Source organism: Gorilla gorilla, chromosome 4, assembly GCF_029281585.2.
Source record: "Gorilla gorilla gorilla isolate KB3781 chromosome 4, NHGRI_mGorGor1-v2.1_pri, whole genome shotgun sequence".
In the NCBI taxonomy this organism is placed as follows: domain Eukaryota; kingdom Metazoa; phylum Chordata; class Mammalia; order Primates; family Hominidae; genus Gorilla; species Gorilla gorilla.
This window is the reverse complement of record NC_073228.2, coordinates 57036736-57051698: the sequence shown is the minus strand read 5'-3', so window position 1 is coordinate 57051698 and position 14963 is coordinate 57036736.

Sequence of the window (14963 nt, the reverse complement as noted above, 5' to 3'; positions counted from 1 at the left end):
AAAAATTAGCCGGGCGTGGTGGCGGGCGCCTGTAGTCCCAGCTACTTAGGAGGCTGAGGCAGGAGAATGGTGTGAACCTGGGAGGCGGAACTTGCAGTGAGCCAAGATCGCGCCACTGCACTCCAGCCTGGGCGACGGAGCAAGACTCCGTCTCAAAAAAAAAAAAAAAAAAATTCTAAAAGCTTCTGGAGAGAAAACAACGTATATATAAAAGATTGGGAATAAGAATAGTACCAGAGTATTTAACAGCAATACTGGAAGCTCAAGACAATGGAACAATGCCTTCAAAATTGAGAAAAAATAATTTTTACCCTAGAATGATATACTGTGTCAAATAAGCAAGTATGAGCATAGAAAAAAGATGCTTTTAGAAACAATAAGTCTCAAAAAACTTACGTCCTATGCATTTTGTTGTTAGGAAGCTACTGGAGGATATGTTCCACCAAAATGAAGAATGAAATCGAGAAACAATATGACATAGATGAAACACAGAAGAGAACTGACAGGAACTTCCAGGAGAACAAGGTGGAAAGCCCTCAGAGTGTCCTAGGCCCAGACTAAGCTCGACGGAGGGCTCTAAGACGGATGGCTCATGAAACCCCATCTCTACTAAAAAGACAAAAAAAAAAAAAAATTAGCTGGGCGTGATAGTCCCAGCTACTTGGGAGGCTGAGGCAGGAGAATCGCTTGAACCCAGGAGGTGGAGTTTGCAGTGAGCCGAGATCGCACTACTGCATTCCAGCCTGGCGACAAAGCCGGACTCCTTGTCAAAAAAAGAAAAAAAAAAAAAAAAAAAGAAAGAAAAAGATGGATGCCTGCCAAGTTAAAAAGAAAAAACGTAACTGGTAATGTGGAAAATTGTATTGAGAGACATTTTACAAAACTACATTAGGGTTATGAAATGACTTAGCCAATGGTGTGAAGAAAAATAAGCAAATTTTAAAACGAGGCATTTCATAAACCCCTAGGAAAAACAAAGTCGTTCAAGAAGGAAATGTAACCCTTGGCTCCAGGGAGAACTATATTTGCATAGTATTAATACTGAAAATACTATAATATGGTTCAGCCAAAAATCATGAAATAATTGTGTTGGGATGGTGGTAGGAAGAAGGAAGGTAAAAGAGCTGTAATTCCCATCATCTATAATAAGAAGCAATAGTTAATATGTAAATTAATAAAAGTTTTAGCAGTATACGAGTAGAATTTAGAAATATCGAGGTGAAAATCAGAGAAACTTCCTTAAGAGTTGAAAGTGGCTGCCTTTGAGGAGAAGATGGGTGGGGTAGAGGAAGAGAATTGCTGGTTTTGAGCATTATTTGGTTTTCTATGTGCTTATGTTATTTTGAGAAAAATATGAATTTCAAACCCAAATGTATAAAAGATATTATGGACAGTGTAGTATAGCAGGAAGAGTTTTAAGTTAGGAATGAAAATTAAAAACTGTTGATTACTTATACCCTGATGTTGGGTAAAACATATCCCTTTTGGCCAGGCGCGGTGGCTCATGCCTGTAGTCCCAGCACTCTGGGAGGCCGAGGCGGGCAGACCACCTGTGGTAAGGGGTTTGAGACCACCCTGGCCAACATGGCAAAACCCCGTCTCTACTAAAAATATAAAAATTAGTCTGGGATGGGGCCGGGCGCTGTGGCTCACGCCTGTAATCCCAGCATGTTGGGAGGCCGAGGCGGATGGATCACGAGGTCAGGAGATCGAGACCATCCTGGCTAACACGGTGAAACCCCGTCTCTACTAAAAAATACAAAAAAAATTAGCCGGCTGTGGTGGCAGGCACCTGTAGTCCCAGCTACTCGGGAGGCTAAGGCAGGAGACTGGCAGGAACCCGGGAGGCGAAGCTTGCAGTGAGCCGAGATCGCGCCACTGCACTCCAGCCTGGGCAACAAAGCGAGACTCCGTCTCAAAAAAAAAAAAAAAAAAGAAAAAAAGAAAAAAAAAATTAGTCTGGCATGGTAGCGCGCACCTGTAGTTCCATCTACAGCTACTCGGGAAGCTGAGGAACGAGAATCACTTGAACCTGGGAAACAGAGGTTGCAGTGAGCTGAGATTGCACCACTGCACTCCAGCCTGGGCAATAGAGCAAGACTCCGTCTCAAAACCAACCAACCCACTTCTTTGGGTCTCAACTTCTTTATTTATTCACCAGAAGATTTTATTTCTAAGGGTCTTTCCAACTCTAAGGTTCTGATCCCAACATAATATTTTTCTAGGAATAGTAAAGAAAGAGAAACTTTCCTCCACGCTTTCATGGTGTACCTTTATGTATTTTTGTTCACTTTGGCAAAGGTCTCCCTATCTTTGCTTCCTTAATGTTAAAATGGAACTACCATGTCCCCAACATGGGAATCCCATCATACTTGTGAGGCTAGTCTTCGCATAGCCTCCTGCGCATTTCCAGAGTTCCTGGGCAGCTTCCGCTGGTGATAGATGAGTGGGCTGAAGGTGGCTGTGTGAGTGGCAGCTCTCTGTTGGCATCCACATCTGGATCAAAAAGATTTAGATGGTTGCATCAGATAATCATAAAACTTTAAAGGAAAAATGACTAAATTCCATTCGTTCTATGATCCAGCAATACTGCTCCTAAGACTATACCTACGAGAAATAAAAACACGTGTCCACCCAAAAACGTGTACACAAATGTTCTTAGAAGAATGATTCATAATAGCCAAAAGTGGAAACAACCTAAATGCCCACCAACTGATGACTAGATAAAACACAGTATACCCACTCAATAACTATTACTCAGCAATAAAAAGAAATAAGATACCGATACATGCTAGAACGGGGATAACCCTTGAAAATGTTATGCTAAGTCAAAGAAGCTAGTAACAAAACAAAACAAAACAAAACATATCTTGTATGATTCTATTTATATGAAATGTCCAGAATAGGAAAATCCGTAGAGACAGAAAGTAAGTTAGTGGTTACCTAGGGCTAGAAATAGTGGGTTAAGAGGAGAATGGGGATTGGCTGCTAACAGGCATGAGTTTCTTTTAGGGGGATGAAATGGTCTAAAGCTAGATTACGGTGATTGCTGTACAACCCTGTGAGTTATACTAAAAATGCTGAATTGAATACTTTAAATGGGTGAATTACATGGTATGTGAATTATAGCTCAATAAAACTGTTGAAGATTTTTTTAAAAATTCAATTTGTTCTTGTTATTTAGAAAATGTATTCTTACTAGTAGAAACTATAGACTATATTTATGAATAAGATCATACTTTAAAAATGGATATCAAAGTAAATATTAGAAGTTGTTATTTGATGGCCAATAGCTATTGAAAAGAAGGAGGAATAGGAAAAAGTAGTCCTCGTTTAACTCCCTACCAGTAGGAGTGAATTTAGACTTCTTTCATTCAACTGATACATTAAATTCCTTGGTCACTGAATAGAGTTCTGGATAACTGCAGGGGGGTGGATATGGGAGATGGCAGGAAAAAAAGCCTAAAGTAATGTGTGACATTTTGAGTTGAGGTGAAGTTCAGTGATCGTATGTCATGTATTATTTCTGCTGTTCCCTTCCTCCTCCTACTGTATTCCCCTTTATCTGGTATTTGATTTTGTGGGTAATTACTGTCTTCACCTCTGAATTAATAGTCCTCACATGGGCTAGATGTGGTGTCTCACGCCTGTAATCCCAGCACTTTGGGAGGTCGAGGCCAGCAGATCGCGAGGTCAGGAGATTGAGACCATCCTGGCTAACACAGTGAAACCCCATCTCTACTAAAAATACAAAAAAAAAAAAAATTAGCCAGGCGTGGTGGCGGGCACCTGTAGTCCCAGCTACTCGGGAGGCTGAGGCAGGAGAATGGCATGAACCTAGGAGGTGGAGCTTGCAGTGAGCCAAGATCACGCCACTGCACTCCAGCCTGGGCGAAAGAGCAAGACTCCGTTTCAAAAAAAAAAACAAAAACAAAAACAAAAAACACAAAAGGTCCTCACGTGGAAGTCAGGTTTTACAGATCAGGAAATAAAAGGATATATGACTTAATATAAATATGTCAGAAAAACTTCAGTGCCAATGAAGCAGGGAGTTATTTAAAAAGGAAATATACATTTGGGGGAGGCACGTGGGCAGTCGGAGGTGATCTGTCTCATCTTTGTACCATGGCAGCTGAGGGCCACCAGTCTGGAGATGGTGGCAGTTTTGCAGAATCCAGCGTTTCCCACAATCACTACTCCGTGATTCACGCTGGCATTTGAACGTTGAAGTTGAGCATCTATTTCATGGAAAACCCAATCTTGGCCGACAGACACTGACTCTGTAGTGATGCTGGTACTTCAAAGAGAAAAGGCTTCAAGGAGATATCTGGAGGCCTATGAGGTGCAAAGCGAACGGAAAGGAACAAGAGAATACAGAACTTAGGTCACACTGTCAACATTGAGAGAAATAGAGAAAAAAATGCAGTGTGGTTTAGGAGACTGAGTTATAGTATGATGGCATCCTGGGCTTATTCAGAAATAATGCAACTCTGAATGTTGATCCTATACAGTTAAGTAACACAGGTGAGCTAGAGCTATTTGATAGTCTAGATTGCAGAACACAAACATTGATAAGAAGTAGCGATTTACTCTATTAGTCAGAAAGTCAGGGTGATATTCAAAATTGTTACATGGAAGAGATGACCCAAGCACCAGCAATCAGTATGGATGCAAGCCTAGTGAAGAAGAAGGGTCCTAAAGGCCTCCTGCTATGCCTCTGGATAACATTTTAATTATTGGATTGTGGGGAGGTACAGCAGTGAAGTGCCTGTTGGAAAGGCGAGGCTGTGGCGGGCATGCAGAGCTTACAACGGCGGCTCTTTACCAACCAGTGAGAACATATTTCGGTATTTAGCAACCAATATGGCTATACCCGTATATATCAGTTGAAAATCAGTTCCGAAGAAAGCAGTATAGAGAGGCTTGTTTGTTTCTTTAAAAACACCAATGAGAATAGTAATTCCTTTAAGTTCATGGATGGTATTTTTAAAAATCTAGTAGGTATATTATTAAGAGAAGCAAAGACTTTAAAAGCTCGGATGGTTTAAAAGATCTTAAACATGTTAAGCAGTCGGGCAGAAAGCAGGCCTTCACTCACTGTCTTTGCACCTGTACTGCTTATATTGTTTGCAAAAGAGCATCACTAATAAGCTTAATAAGGATTAATGACATACATGCCCCTGGACCATGGACAGAGGATAAAAATCAAGCTTTGATAGCAATGAACATAGTATCTTTTTATCTCTAAACAGACAGAAATACTATGCAGGTATCCCTTCCTTGGTAACAGGGCTGGTTACCAAGTTAGTTATTTTGTAATTAGTGAAGAGTTGGGGCATTTCTGATGTGTGCTTACTTAGTGTAAACATTTCTAGCTCTACCACTTAACTATCATTTTAAACATCTGTTTTAATATAACAATTCCTGAAATGAAATCCTCAATACAAGTCTATTCTCTTGGTAGCGTTAATATTATTTATGTACTTCAGCTGTTTAATCTTCAATATTTATTTATTTATTTTATTATTATTATATTTTGTGACACAGTCTCACTCTGTTGTCCAGGCTGGAGTGCAGTGGCACGATCTTAGCTCACTACAACCTCCGCCTCCCAAATTCAAGCAATTCTCCTGCCTCAACTTCCTGAGTAGCTGGGATTATAGGCGCGCACCACCATACCTGGCTAATTTTTGTATTTTTAGTAGAGATGGGGTTTCACCATGTTGGCCAGGCTGGTCTCAAACTCTTGACCTCTGATCCATCTGCCTTGGCTCCAAAAGTGCTGGGATTATAGGCATGAGCCACTGGGACTGGTCTATTTAATATTTAAATGTTAATTTAATTCAGATTAAATTACCAAAAAATTCTGGATTAATGATGTTGAAATTAATGTGGGTGGTCTGTATTTTCTTCTCCTTTAGGCAACAATCCGGAGTTAACTTTAATTCCTTTCATTCTACTAAACCAACTTTTTCAAATCTTTTTTTGGGAAGGTCAGATAGTAAATATTTTAGGCTTTGTGGGCCACATGTGGTCTCTGTTGCTTATTTCTCTTTGTTTCTTTGCTTTTTCTATCACAGTTCTTCAAAAATGTAAAAACCATTCTTAATGGGCTATTTAAAAATAGACCATAAATTAGATTTGCTCTATTGGATGTAGAGTGAATATAAGAAGATGGTACGTGAACACTTTTTATAAAACAAGGTTCATATGGGTGTCAGTCACTGCTCAGATCTTATTACCATGTGAAATATTTCTCCGTATTTTGTCTATATAGTTTAAAAATTGAAAATGCATAGGAGGTAGTTAATGCTAGAGATGGGTGGAGACCCTGTAGAAACTTACAGAATTGCAGAATTTTATTGCTGGAAGAAATCTTAGAGATTATTTAATATAAATCCCTTATTAATTTTATAGATAATATGACTAAAGGCTGGGCGCCGTGGCTCATGCCTGTAATCTCAGCACTTTGGGAGGCCGAGGCGGGCGGATCACGAGGTCAGAAGATCGAGACCATGCTGGCTAACACGGTGAAACCCCGTCTCTACTAAAAATACAAAAAATTAGCCGGGCGTGGTGGCAGGCACCTGTAGTCCCAGCTACTCGGGAGATTGAGGCAGGAGAATGGCGTGAACCCGGGAGGCGGAGCTTGCAGTGAGCTAAGATCGCGTCACTGCACTCCAGCCTGGGCGACAGAGCGAGACTCCGTCTCAAAAAAAAAAAAAAAAAAAAAAAAAAGATAATATTACTAAAAACTTGTAAACTCGTAAATATGATTAACTAACTAACTTACAAATCCTGGGGGGATAGCAGGCCTTCAAATGAATTCTTACTTAATTCAAAGAATTTTCACTGAGAATTCTGAAAAATGAAACAGTTATGGCTAGATCAAAATGCAAACTACAACTATTTGCTACACAGGACTAACTCCTGTATGTGGAGGAAAGCCGGGTAATGGTAATTTCTGTCTTTTTTTCTTTCTTTCCTTCCTTCCGTCTTTCTTTCTTTCTCTCTCTCTCTTTCTTTCTTTCTTTTCTTTCTCTCTTTCTTTCTTTCTTTTTTTTTCTGAGACAGAGTTTCCCTCCATTGCACTCCATCACCCAGGCTGGAGTGCAATGGTGCAATCTCGGCTCACTGCAGCCTCTGCCTCCCAGGTTCAAATGATTCTCATCTCTCAGCTTCCTGGGTAGCTGGGATTGCAGGCATGCGCCACCAGGCCCAATTAATTTCTGTATTTTTAGCAGAGACATCACACCTGGCTAATTTTTTCTTTTTTTTTTGAGATGGAGTCTCGCTCTGTCGCCAGGCTGGAGTACAGTGGCATGATCTCCGCTCACTGCAACCTCCGCCTCCTGGGTTCAAGTGATTCTCCTGCCTCAGACTCCTGAGTAGCTGGGATTACAGCCATATGCCACCACGCCTAGCTAATTTTTGTGTTTTTTTTTTCAGTAGAGACGGGGTTTCAACATGTTGGCCAGGATGGTTTCTATCTCCTGACCTCATGATCTGCCCGCCTCAGCCTTCCAAAGTGCTGGGATTACAGGCGTGAGCCACTGCGCCCGGCCTAATGTTTGTATTTTTAGTAGACACGGGGTTTTACCATATTGGCCAGACTGGTCACAAACTCCTGACCTCAGGTGATCCTCCCACCTCGGTCTTTCAAAGTGTTGGGATTTCAGGTATGAGCCACTGTGCCCAGCCCACAAACTTTCTGTTAGGTTTAGCCAACCCTTAGGCCAAGGCCACAAAAAATAGGAACTCCCTAAATGCCTGTTGCTGGTTCCAGTTTTCAGTGTGCCTCTGACATCTGTCCATTTTTGTGTAGTCACCCAAGTTCTCAGTTATATTTTAAATTTTTGTCTAGAGTTGATGGCTTTGACTTGCAGAATGGTCAGTTTGTTAAGTGTGTGAGGGGCTCAGTTTCCCATGCTGGAAGCGACAAGTTTAATATGAACTTTAATCAGATTCTTATTAATTTTTTTTTTCCAGAGGGAGTCTTGTTCTGTTGCCCAGGATGGAGTGCAATGGCACGATCTCGGCTCGCTGCAACCTCCGCCTCCCAGGCTCAAGCGATTCTCCTGCCTCAGCCTCCCAAGTAGCTAGGATTACAGGCACCCACCACCATGCACAGCTGATTTTTGTATTTTTTAGTGGAGACAGGGTTTCACCATGTTGTATACATATTGGTCAGGCTGGTCTCAAACTCCTGACCTCAGATGAACCACCCACCTCTGCCTCCCAAAGACAATTGTTCTTCTTGGTGGGTCCTATCAAACAGTACAAGGTGTTTTGTGTACTCCTCGCCATCACTTTTACTCTGCTCTATTCTTCATTATAGAACCTGATGCTGTGTATGTTTGTGCGTGGTCTCTCTTCCCACTTCTAGTGGGAAGGAAAGCTCCTTGAAAGCACTGTGCCCTCACTATGTACTGAATACCTCAGCTCTCTTCAAAAGGGGAGAAAACAAGGAGAGGTGGGAAGGTGGAAGGTGTGCACACCAGGAAGGGGCTATCTCAGCAACTAGGCTTATGTGCGAGCCAGCCCAATGAGCACACAGAGAGATTAGTCATTGTGGCTTTTAACCACTGGGTGGCGCTGCTCACTAATTTTCCTAAAATCATGTCAAGACAACAATTGCTTTTCAGCAACTCGATCCAGAACTCCAAGACCTAAATCCACACTCCAGGACCCGGCTTAAACTGCCATCTCGGTGGAGACACATCCCTGCACTGATCCCCTCACTCACAGCCAAGGGGCCTCATCACATTGACTTCCAACCCCAGCCTCCATGCCTAAGTGTGAAATTCATGATTAGACATTTAGTGAGGCCCCCCAGGTGCAAAGGGCCCTGGATGGGAGCAGGGTAAATTCGAAGACGTGGCCCCTGCCCTGAGACAGGCTTTTTGAACTGGCTTAAGATAAGCAGTAGATGTAATGGGTTAACCTCCCTCCTGTGCATCCAGAGTGGTGCTGGTTATGCATCATCCTAGGAGAACTGAGAAAGCAGTCACAAGTTGTCTGTGTTCTGTGGCTCGGATGAGAAACCTCACGCATATGATCTGGAGGGGACAGGGAGGATTCCTTTTTTTTTTTTTTGGATACAGAGTTTCAAGTGCAGTGGTGCAATCTCGGCTCACGGCAACCTCCACCTCCTGGCTAAATAGAGATGGAGAACTTAAGAGACTTCATAGGAAGATTACATTTGCTGTAGCAAGTTGACTGAAACTGATGTTAAGAGTCCTGACCAGTTAGACATTAACCATATTTATGACTACCTTCTCATGGTAATTAGTTATCTGCAGTCTCCTGGAATTCCCTGCAAAAGACAATTCTGCCAACATTGAAGAGGTGCCACATCATGAAAAAAAAAATGTATCTTTGAAAACTGCAGTAAAGCAAAAAATTACTGTGGTTTTTTACTATCTCTTTGAACTTTTTTTTTTTTTTTTTTTTTTTTTTGAGACAGAGTTTCACTCTTGTTGCCCAGGCTGCTGGAGTGCAATGGTGCGACTGTGGCTCACCGCAACCTCCACCTCCCGGGTTCAAGCAATTCTCCTGCCTCAGCCTCCTGAGTAGCTGGGATTAGAGGCATGTGCCACCATGCCTGGCTAATTTTGTATTTTTAGTAGAGAGAGGTTTTCTCCATGTTGGTCAGGCTGGTCTTGAACTCCTGACCTCAGGTGATCTGCCCGCCTCGGCCTCCCAAAGCTCTGGAATTACAGGTGTGAACCACCGCGCCCGGCTAAGACTCATTTTTTGATCAGAATGCAAGGGAGGAGCGAGGGGGAAGTTCTGAGTGTGTGCTAGGGGTGGAAATAACTGTTTCTTGATTCAAGTGATTTCTTGATTCTTTTGCTCATTACATGATTCCTTTTCCATCAGCATTTGTGTTGTAGTTGTGGGAACCGATAAGTGTCACCTGACTCTGTCTTGCCTCTTCCAGCAAGAACTTGCAAGACAGAAGCAGCGTTTCTCTGGCAAGGGAACCCATAAGCACCCAATCTCTGCTGTGAGCCAGGTCCAATACTAAGCACTTTACTTATGTTAACCAGTGTAATTCTCCCAGTAACCTGTAATTGTTGGTGTTTCCATCTCCATTTTTTTTTTTTCGAGACGGAGTCTCGGTCTGTCACCCAGGCTGGAGTGCAGTGACATGATCTCAGCTTGCTGCAAGCTCCACCACCTGGGTTCAAGGGATTCTCCTGCCTCAGCCTCCTGAGTAGCTGGAATTACAGGCATGCACCACCATGCCCAGCTAATTTTTGTATTTTTAGTAGAGATGGGGTTTCACCATGTTGGCCCGGATGGTCTCAAGCTCCTGACCTCAGGTGATCCTCCCACCTCAGCCTCTCAAAGTGCTGGGGTTACAAACAAGAGCCACTGCGCTGGCCAGGAAGCAAAATAATTGATGGCACTTTTGAGGACTCCAGGAAGGAGGGCAGTCCTGCTGCTCATTGCACAGCCTCTATCCCCTTCTCCAGCCCTCTGTCTCCCTCCCCTCTGGCTCTCAGGGGCAAAGCTGTTTCTACTGGTTTGCTTGGAACAACTTCAGCCCTTCCTGTGAAGTCTCAGCTCCATGTCCTGGGGGAGTGTCTTTCCTTAACCAGGGTTGCCAATTCATTTTCTTAACAAAGGTTATTTCCTCCATGATAGGAATTCCTGCTTTAGCTGCTAAGAGATTAATACTGTTTTCCATTTTATTATGATGTTTGTTCCAGATCCTGTACCAGAAGCTGGCAGTTGTCACAGCAGCCCTGTAAGGTATCAGCGCCATTTTGCGGAAGAGGAAACTGGGCTCCGAAAGGTTAAGGCTATTGCTCATAAATACCAGGCTCTGGAGAGATTTGAGGTCCGTTTCTGCATTTGCCCATTCCTTCTTCAAAGTCTCCTTGGCGAGAATCAAAGATACATGAATGGAGGCCAGGCTCTCCAGGGAGACCAGGTCATGCAAAAGGAGGTCTCAGGCTTTGAACTATTGCTTCTTTAGTCAGATGACCCCAATCTTTCATATATTCATACCAGCCTCAGGCTTGTGTAGATCAGAGGTTTCTTCTTTTTAAAGTATAGCCTCCAGTTCTAGTGCCAGATCTTCTGTAATTTGTAGCAAGACCTTTGCTAAATCACTTTCCATCTCTGGCCTTTAATTCCCTTATCTTCATAATGACAGAAAGCTCCTTTCTGTCTTATGTTCTGTGGTCCTAGAAAAAAGTCAGATTCTGGAACAATAAGGCCTATTGAGCACTTATCTGCTAAGCACTCTCTCACATTGCCTTTTCATCCTTTCAACACTGGGGGGTAGGTATCATAATTGATCTATTTTACAGATGAGGAAACCAAGGCTTAGGAGGATTAGTAGTTACCCAAGACCTCACAGTGAGTGACAGAGTTGGGACTCAAACATAGATGGTCTGCCAGAGTCTGAGTGTGGAGATAATACTCTTTTTGTTTTTAAATAAAAGATATGGGGTCTTCTTGCTATGTCGCCCAGGCTGGAGTGCAGTGGCTATTCACAGGCATAATCATGGCACATGACAGCCTCGAACTCCTGGGCTCAAGTGATCCTCCTGCCTCAGCCTCCTGAGTTACCGGGACTATAGGCATGCACCACTGCACCTGGCTTGGAGACAGTGCTTTTAAACCATTGCATCAGCTGTGTCCCCAAGTGCCAGCTCAGGCTGCTGATGACTCTCAATAGCTGCTCTCACACGTGCAAGCACATGTATGCTCTCATGGGAAGAAAATACGTGTTCATGCGGCCCATCCGAGAAAGACTAATAATATTTCAAACAGGCCTGCTGAAACCAGCCGCAGGACATCTGGTCATCTGCTTCAAGGACTCATGGTGTCTAAGACGGCTGTGTAGAAAGAGGACATGCGAGCCGTCCTCTGTGACTCCCAGTAAAATGCTCTTTGTACTATCCAGAGTTGTTCTCTCATTTTCTTCCCTTCCTGTTCCAGTTGGTTCCCCCATGTACCCAGCCACCTGTATTCTACAAGGCAAATGGTCAGTCATACAAGTTGTTCAAGAAAAGGTTTATTTGCTTTAGGATGACCACAGCTGGAAAACTCTGTATATCAGAATGACCGAAGTCCTTTCTGTATTTGTGTGTGTTTAAGGTCAGCCATCTATCTGCCTACCTTGAAAAGACTAGGAATATCCTTCTTGAAAAGCAACTGAATGCACATGAGAAAAGCTCTTCCAGTTCTGAACCATCAGGAGTTTCTGGCAGGCTTTTTATTATGTGCTAGGGTGGGGATTTGACTTTGTGTATATAGACTCTCGATTACTCAGGTTTTTAGACTGACACCTCAGCGCTCCTGAATTTAAAAACAAAACAAAACACAACACAAGACAACGACATTCTGTTCCAGCTTGCCAGAACCCTGGCCCTGAGCTTCCTGTTTTCAGCCTTGTCCTGTTTTTTAGGCCTTTGAACTCTGACTCCCTGGCTTTGACCCTGGTGCTGGCTAAGGACTTTGAAACTTCTTGCCGCATCTGATGTTGTCCTGACTTTTCTGTCAACCTAGGCCCTGCCGGCCTCACTCCCACCCCCATGTTTGCTTTGGCCTCTGCAAGCAAAGGTCTGGGCCTGACTACATTGTATGTTATTGATTCTGTCATCCCCAGGCTGGGAGCTCCTGGAGGAAGGAGTTTGATCATATTTAGCTGTAACCCCTGATAGCAAGGAGGGTGGAGAGAAATTCCTGGATCAAGGAGCAGGGACTCACAGTCCAGGGAGGGACCAAAGCAGGTAGCACTGCCTCTGTGGAGGAGCAAGAGCAGCAAGCACATGGGGCTCCTCTGAGTCAATGCCCGGGTGATTGATGGGTTGTTGCCCAAGTTCAGGTGCTTTTGGTGCAAGTAACAGAAACCAAGATCTGCAAACTCTGGCTAGCAAGAAAAGAGAGATATCCACACGTCCATCAGCAGATTAGCTGGATAAACAAAATGTGGCAGATACATACAATGGAATGTTAGCCTAATGACTAACAGGAATAACGTTCTGAAGCATGCTACAACTTGGATGAACCTTGACGACACTATGCTGGTGAAATAAGCCAGTCACAAAAGGACAAATGCTATGTGATTCCCCTTACATGAAATACCTAGGGCTGTCAAATTCATAGTGACAGAAAGAAGAATAGTGGTTACCAGAGGCTGGGGGAGGAGAGAATGGTGAGTTAGCATTTAATGGGTACAGAGTCTCAGGTTGGGATGATGAGAAAAGTCTGGAGATGGATAGTGGTGATGTTTGCCTAACAAAGTGAATGTAGGATTGTACACATAAAAATGTTTAGAATTGTAAATTTTGTCTATATATATATATATACACACACACACACACACATATATATGTGTGTGTGTATATATATATATATATATATATATGTATTTTTAGGCAGAGTCTTGCTCTGTCATCCAGCCTGGAGTGCAGTGGTGATATTATGGCTCACTGCAGTGCAGCCTCAACCTCCTGGGCTCAAGCAATCCTCCTACCTCAGCCTTCTGAGTACCTGTGACCACAGGAACACACCACCGTGCCCGGTTAATTGTTTTGTTTTTTTGTAGAGATTAAAAAATATGTAAGATCTCACCATACTGCCCAGGCTGATCTCAAATTCCTGGACTCAAATGATCCTCCTGCTTCAGCCTCCCAAAGTGCTGGGTTTACAGGCATAAGCCACTCTGCATGGCCTTGTGATGTGTGTACACACACACACACACACACGTTTTTTGAGACAGGGTCTCATTCTGTCACCCAGGCTGGAGTGCAGTGGCACGATCTCAGCTGACTCCCCAGCTCAAGGGATCCTCCTGCCTCAGCCTCCTGAGCAGCTGGGACCATAGGCACAGGCCACCATGCTCGGCTAATTTTTTTTTTTTTTTGTATTTTTGGTAGAAGTGGGGTTTCGCCATGCTGCCCAGGCTGGTCTCGAACTCCTGGCCTCAAGTGATCCGCCCACCTCAGACTCTGGAAGTGCTGGAATTACAGGCGTTAGCCACCTTGCCCAGCCCCTGTTATGTCTATTTTAACACACATACATCCATCATCCCCCACCAAGAACTGACCTAAACCAATAAGTTATTCCTGAGGTGCTAAATTGCCACCATGGCCCTTTAGGAATTTTTTTTTTTTAATTGAGATGGTGTCTCACTCTGTTGCCCAGGCTGGAGTGTAGTGGCATGATCTCAGCTCACTAAAACCTCTGCCTCCTGGGTTCAAGCGATTCTCATGCCTCAGCCATCTGAGTGGTTGGGATTACAGGCGACCACCACCATGCTCAGCTAATTTTTGTATTTTTAGTAGAGATGGGTCATGTTGTCCAGGCTGGTCTCAAGACTCCTGGCCTCAAGTGATCTGCCCGCCTTGGCCTCCGAAAGAGCTGGGATTACAAGCTTGAGCCATCGCGCCTGGCCTAGACATTTTTTTAAAGGAAAGATTCTGGGACATCTCATGGAACTGAAAGACCAGCTGAAGCACCCAGCCTGGAGCTGGGGCAGGAAGTGAGGCAGTTCCAGGGACCTCAGGACAGAAGTTCATAGATCTCTTTCCTTGGGACACTGCCAGAAACTCACTTCTGCTCTAGCAGCAACCAGACTGAGTTTCTCAGGTCCAAATTTCAAATCTCTCCGAGAGTCTGATTGGCCAGCTAGATGAGATGGCCATCCTGGGAAGATGAGCTTGGGCTGGGGAGGCAGCTCGTTTTTTTTGTTGTTTTTTTTTTTTTGAGACAGAGTCTTGCTCTGTCGCCCAGGCTGGAGTGCAGTGGCACGAGCTCGGCTCACTGCAAGCTCCGCCTCCTGGGTTCATGCCATTCTTCTGCCTCAGCCTCCCGAGTAGCTGGGACTACAGGCGCCCGCCACCACGCCCGGCTAATTTTTTTGTATTTTTAGTAGAGACGGGGTTTCACCGTGTTAGCCAGGATGGGCTCGATCTCCTCACCTCGTGATCTGCCCCCCC